Source organism: Myxine glutinosa, chromosome 9 (genome assembly GCF_964187855.1).
Source record: "Myxine glutinosa chromosome 9, kmMyxGlut1.1, whole genome shotgun sequence".
NCBI lineage: Eukaryota > Metazoa > Chordata > Myxini > Myxiniformes > Myxinidae > Myxine > Myxine glutinosa.
The window spans coordinates 137550815-137557631 of NC_136269.1; the positions used below are offsets into that span (position 1 = coordinate 137550815).

Genomic DNA, 6817 nt, shown 5'->3' on the forward strand with positions numbered 1-6817 from the left:
AGCAGCGCTCCGCTCTGCAAGAGACCGCCCAGAGGTTCGCCCCGGTGCCAACGGCATGCCACGGGCACCCACCGACGCACGTCGCCCTGGAGCTTCGCACGGCGGAGTACGTCTTCGTCCGCCACGATGCCCACCGGACACCACTGCGGCCCCCGTACGATGGGCCTTTCCGCGTGTTGGAGACCGGGGCGAAGCACTTCACCCTGGACATCGGCGGTACTCCTGACCGCGTTTCTGTAGACCGCCTCAAGCCGGCCCACCTCGACGTGGACCATCCACCGCCAGTGGCCCGACCCCTGCGCCGGGGCCGCCCCCCTGCGGGCGGACCCCCGGCACCGCCCAGCCCCGCCGCCACGCCGCCCCCCGGTCCTGCACCCATCCCAGGGGCAGCCAGGGGCATCCCACCTGGCATCCCTGCACCCCGGACGCCGCCGATCGCCAGGGGGCGCTTCGGCCGGGTCATCCGTCTGCCCCGCAAACTGGCCCTCCAGGTGCGCGGGAATTCTGGGGGGGGCGCGTGTGGCGGACACGAAAGCCCACTGGCGTGGTGACATCATTCCGCGCACCAAGTGGGCGAGGGCCATGCCCGAGGGGTAGGCGTGGCCTGAGGATATACATGGGGCGCGCAGCCCGGAGCGCGCTAGTGTTACAGTGAGCTCCTGAAATAAAGACGCTTATAAGTTACCGCTTGTCCGCTTCCTCCTTGCTCGCAAGCAGCGCGCGTAACGCCGTGCTTTAATAGTAAATATAACCATAATACTTTAATCCCAATGTCGTGAATGGAAAGTTCATGTATTGAAGCGGTGTATGGTTCATGATCAATGATGAGCGGTGTTCAACACGAATATGTATTAATAACAGAGGAAGTAAGGAATTCGCCATTTCGCCTCGGTTTTTTGATAGTCATATTATTTTTGAAATAATGATAACGTAACGTTAATATTATAGTAATAAAGCGCGGCGTTACGCGCGCTGCTTGCGAGCAAGGAGGAAGCGGACAAGCGGTAACTTATAAACATCTTTATTGTAGGAGCTCACTGTAACACTGGCCCGCTCCGGGCTGGGCGCCCGGTGTATATCATGAGGCCACGCCTACCCCTCGGGCGTGGCCACCGCCCACTTGGTGCGCGGGATGATGTCACCACGCCAGTGGGCTTTTGTGTCCGCCACACGCGCCCCCCCAGAATTCCCGCGCACCTGGAGGGCCAGTTTGCGGGGCAGACGAATGACCCGGCCGAAGCGCCCCCTGGCGATCGGCGGCGTCCGGGGTGCAGGGATGCCAGGTGGGATGCCCCTGGCTGCCCCTAGGATGGGTGCAGGACCGGGGGGCGGCGTGGCGGCGGGGCTGGGCGGTGCCGGGGGTCCGCCCGCAGGAGGGCGGCCCCGACGTGGGGGTCAGGCCACCGGCGGTGGATGGTCCACATTGAGGTGGGCCGGCTTGAGGCGGTCTACCGAAACGCGGTCAGGAGTACCGCCGATGTCCAGGGTGAAGTGCTTCGCCCCGGTCTCCAGCACGCGGAAAGGCCCGTCGTACGGGGGCTGCAGTGGTGTCCGATGGGCATCGTGGCGGACGAAGACGTACTCCGCCGCGTGAAGCTCCGGGGCGACATGCGTCGGTGGGTGCCCGTGGCATGCCGTTGGCACCGGGGCGAACCTCTGGGCGGTCTCTTGCAGAGCGGAGCGCTGCTGTGCCGCGGACCATGGTGCCGTGGAGTCGGGGAGGAATTCCCCAGGCACCCGCAGCGGTTGCCCGAAGACCAACTCCGCCGCGGATGCGCGCAGGTCCTCCTCGGGCGCCGTCCGGAGGCCCAGCAGGACCCAGGGGAGCCTGTCGACCCAGCCGCCGTCGCGGAGGGTGGCCCGGAGCGCGGCCTTCAATGAGCGGTGAAATCGCTCACACAGGCCGTTAGCCTGGGGGTGGTAGGCCGTGGTTCGGTGCAGCCGGACCCCGAGCCCCTGCGCAACCGCCCCCCAGAGCTCCGAGGTGAACTGGGGGCCGCGGTCGGATGAGATGTCTGAGGGGGCGCCGAACCGGGCGATCCAGGTGGCGATGAAAGCCTGCGCGACATCGGCCGCCGTTGTCGACGCCAAGGGCACGGCCTCCGGCCACCGGGTGGTGCGGTCCACCATGGTGAGGACGTAGGTGAAACCCCGCGAGGGGGGCAGAGGTCCCACCAGGTCCACGTGGATGTGGTCAAACCGGCGTTCCGGCACCGTGAACGGGGCCAACGGGGCCTGGGTGTGCCGGTGCACCTTGGCGCGCTGGCACGCGAGGCACGTCCTGGCCCAGCCGCGGACAGCCTTCCGGAGGCCATGCCAGACGAACTTGTCGGCGATCAGCCTTTGGGAGGCCCTCGCGCCCGGGTGGGACAGGCCGTGGATGGCGTCAAACACCTGGCGCTGCCAGCCCGCGGGCACGATGGGGCGAGGACGCCCGAGGGAGACGTCGCACAAGAGGGCCGCGCCCGCGCCGTCGAACGGCACCTCGGTGACGCGGAGGCCCGTGACGGCGGTCCGCAAGGCCTGGACGTCGGGGTCAGCGGCCTGGTCCGCTGCCATCCGGGCATAGTCGATGCCGAGGTGGACTGCGTGGGCGACGGCCCGGGAAAGGCAATCCGCCACCGGGTTGTCCTTCCCCGCGACGTGCTGGATGTCCGTCGTGTACTCGGACACGGCCGAGAGGTGACGCTGCTGCCGGGCCGACCACGGCTCGGTGACCTTGCCCATCACGAAGATCAGCGGCTTGTGGTCGACGAAGGCAGTGAACGCACGGCCCTCGAGCAGATGGCGGAAGTGCCTGACTGCCAAGTGAAGTCCGAGCAACTCGCGGTCGAAGGTACTGTAACGGCGTTCGGGCGGGCGAAGCTGCCGGCTAAAGAACGCCAGCGGTTGCCAAGCTCCACGCACCCATTGCTCGTGCACCGCGCCCACCGCGTAGTCCGAGGCATCGGTGGTGAGGGCGATCGGTGCATCGGGCGCCGGGTGCGCGAGCATAGTGGCGTTAGCCAAGGCGAGCTTCGCGCCCGTGAACGCCGTGTCCATCTGCTCGGTCCAGGTAACGTCGCCTTTGCCCGGCTTACCTCGGAGAGCTTCGTGCAGGGGGCGCAGGAGCTGGGCGATACGGGGCAGGAACCGATGTTAAAAGTTCACCATGCCCAGGAACTCCTGCAGCCCTCTGATCGTGCGGGGGCGCGGAAACCCCTTCACCGCCTCCACCTTGGCCGGCAGGGGGACGGCTCCGTGCCTGGTGACACGGTGCCCCAGAAAATCGATTGTGGCGGCGCCGAACCGGCACTTTGCGGGGTTCACAATCAGGCCATGCTGGCCCAGGCGTTCGAAGAGCGTGCGGAGGTGGCGTAGGTGCTCTTCGCGGGACGCGCTGGCGACGAGGATATCGTCCAGGTAGACGTAGACAAAATCCAAGTCGCGCAGGACGCTGTCCATCAGTCGCTGGAACGCCTGAGCCGCATTCTTCAGACCGAAGGGCATGCGCAGGAACTCGAAGAGTCCGAATGGCGTGATGACCGCCGTCTTCGGGACGTCCTCCGGCCTGACGGGGACCTGATGGTAGCCGCGTATGAGGTCCACCTTCGAGAAGAAGGACCTGCCCGCCAAACGGGCGGAAAAGTCCTGAATGTGGGGGATGGGGTAGCGGTCGGGAGTCGTGGCGTCATTGAGACGGCGATAGTCCCCGCACGGTCGCCATCCCCCGCCGGGCTTCGGCACGATGTGCAGCGGCGACGCCCAAGCGCTCTCTGAGCGCCGAACGATGCCGAGTCGCTCCAGGGTAGCGAACGCCGCTTTTGCCACCGCCAGCTTCGTCGGCTCGAGGCGGCGTGCCCGGGCATAGACCGGTGGCCCGACGGTGGGGATGTGATGGGCCACCCCGTGCTTGACGGCCCCCGCCGAGAAGGTGGGCCGCGTGAGGGCCGGGAAGCCGGCGAGGAGGCGGGTGAATGCGTCCGCTGCCGGAAGCGTACAGACCAACGTGGCCGGAACCGAACCGTTCGGCAAGCCGCTTGGCAAGCCGCTCGTTGAGCTGGGCAACCCACAAGCGAGCGAGCTGAACGTCTCGGCCTGGACAAGACGTCTGCGCTTGACGTCGACCAGGAGCCCATTAGCGCACAGGAAGTCCGCGCCAAGCAGTGCCATGGGCACGTCGGCGGTGACGAACGTCCATCGGAAAACCTGCCCTCCAAACCGCAGAGAGAGGCAGCGTTTTCCGTACGTACGGATGGGCGTCCCGTTCGCGGCAAGCAGCGCGGGGCTCCCACCCGCGGCGTGCTTGTCTGACGTGCCGGCGGGAATGACACTCACCTGCGCTCCCGTGTCGCACAGGTAACGGCGCCCGGAGAAGGTGTCCGTTATGAACAGCAGGCTGCTCGAACGGCCGGCGCTCATCGCCACTATTGAGCGCCGGCCCGGGCGTTTCCCGACCTGTTGAAGGAGCATGGCGGATGACACTGCCGAGCTTCGTGGCCGAACTTGGCGTGGAACCAGCACCAGGTGGTGGAGCTGGAGGAGCGCGGCTGGCTCCGCCAGGCCGGTGGAGTTGGCGGGTTTCCCCGCGGTGGCGGTTTTCGCCGCGGCGGTGGGCGGGGCGTGGCGGCGTTCACGAGGTGCGTATACGCATGCTGCGTATGCTGTAGAAGCTGATGCTGTGGAACATTCTGCGTATGCTGTAGAAGCTGATGCTGTGGAACAGCAGCATCAGCAGCATCAGCAACATCAGCCTCGAGGGCCGTGACGGCCACGCCGACTCTCGCCCGCGTGTCCGAAGCGGTGAAGTACCTGTCCGCCTCGGCTGCCAATGCTCGGGGTTCCGTTAGCCCGGTCCCGGCCAACGCGAGGCGAACCTGCGCTGGAAGTTGGCGCCGGAAAAGCGCCCGGAATAGAGAAGCGGGGGCTTCGTCGCCCAACAGTGACAGCATATGGTCCATTCGGACCGACGGGCGCGTGTCACCGAGCTCGGGGAGATCCAGGAGGCGGTCGGCCCGTGCGTCGTCCGTGAGGCCGAACGTGGCTAGGAGTAGCCGCTTGAGTGCCTCGTACTTGTGGCCGTCCGGTGGGTGGCGAAGGACGGACACAACTCGAGCGGCCGTGCCGGGCCCGAGGGAGGCGACGACGTGGCAATAGCGCGTGTCATCGCCGGTGAGGCGCCGAAGCTGAAATTGGGCTTCGGCCTGGACGAACCAGACTTCGGCCTGAGCCTCCCAAAATTCCGGAAGTTTGACGAAGTTGGCCATGGCAATGGCGTCGCGTGTGGAAGGATCACTCCGGCAGATCCAACGTCGAGGGGGTCACCAGTAATGCGCGGCGTTACGCGCGCTGCTTGCGAGCAAGGAGGAAGCGGACAAGCGGTAACTTATAAACATCTTTATTGTAGGAGCTCACTGTAACACTGGCCCGCTCCGGGCTGGGCGCCCGGTGTATATCATGAGGCCACGCCTACCCCTCGGGCGTGGCCACCGCCCACTTGGTGCGCGGGATGATGTCACCACGCCAGTGGGCTTTTGTGTCCGCCACAGTAAATCTAATCGTAACACTAATCCCTTCGTAGTGACTGCAAACGGACTGGAAGTTAAAATATATCAGATTTGTGTTCGTTACGTCATTATGTCGATGATGTCATTACGACGGCTGCTCCACCGAACGACATTTTAATTTACTAGGAGGCCTACACCCGCTCACTACAGGAGCTGCAGAAAGGCTCATTCCTCTTTGGGGTCCTATAATATATGTAGATTACAGTCGATCTATGGTCGGGTCTCAAGAACATTGGGTGTGTGTTCATTTACCAAGTTTCTTGTGGATAGATCGCCAAGTGGTCTAAGCATTCGAGCAAGCACTCCATTCAAAACCGTTAAGGAACGGCTGGCTTGGCAAGCGCTAGCTAGCAGCTTGGTAAATGAGCACACCTCCAACCATTGTGGGGTATATGGATTACAGTAGATCTTCCTTCAGTTCTGTAAGTAAAATTTACCTCATGGATGTCGGGATTCCACCAAATTTCTTTGTTTAATGCTATAAACAGCATTAGCGACTGTTTAAAAATCTAATCATGTGTGTTTGTGGTTTATAATGTTTTACAAGCCCAGCTACGCCGCTGTTAGACTTTTGGACTTGTTTTTTTTTACCTCTGCCAAGAAAAGTGGATGGAGGTTATGCTTTCACCCTTGTCTGTTTGTTTGTCTGTACGTCTGTCAAGTTGTGTACGGATTCAGATGAAAATTGGTGGACAGGTTGGGTGTGTGACGAGGACGAAATCATTAGATTTTGGTGAAGATTTCAATCCACACATGAATCTGAGAATTATTTCAGGTGATCTTCACCATTGAAAGATTCGCCAAAAACCGATATATAGCAGGACATCTCAAAACGTTGTGAACGGATTACAACGAAACCTCGCGGACAGGTCGGATGTGTGGCAAGGAAGAATCGATTCGATTTTGGTGAAGATCTGAATCCAGTTACGGATACGAGAATTTTTTTAAATATTGAAGTGATTCTTCACATTGAGTGACAGGGCCGAAACGATATATATATACATATATATACATATACATATATAGCCTGATATTTTAAAAGGCAAAATGTATGTGGGTTTATGGGTAGTTGACAAGAACAAGCCGATTAGATTTTGGTTCAGGTCCGAATCCAGATCCGACCTCTCAGTGGGATACAAAACGTAAACTGTTCAACCTGGTGGAGGTGTGCGCACTACCGAGTGATGCTCTAGTTTAAAGACCGTGCATAAATTGGCAAAGACCCATGGAAATTCCACGTAATGTAAAATGGGACCGCAAGACCTCAACAT

The 6817-nt window shown here is 61.5% G+C and overlaps 1 protein-coding gene across 1 annotated transcript in view; it reads left to right on the forward strand.

Moving 5' to 3' along the window:
* LOC137412634 (secretagogin-like) overlaps positions 1–6817 on the forward strand; it is a 187026-nt gene that overhangs the window by 165625 nt on the left and 14584 nt on the right. The window lies entirely within an intron of this gene.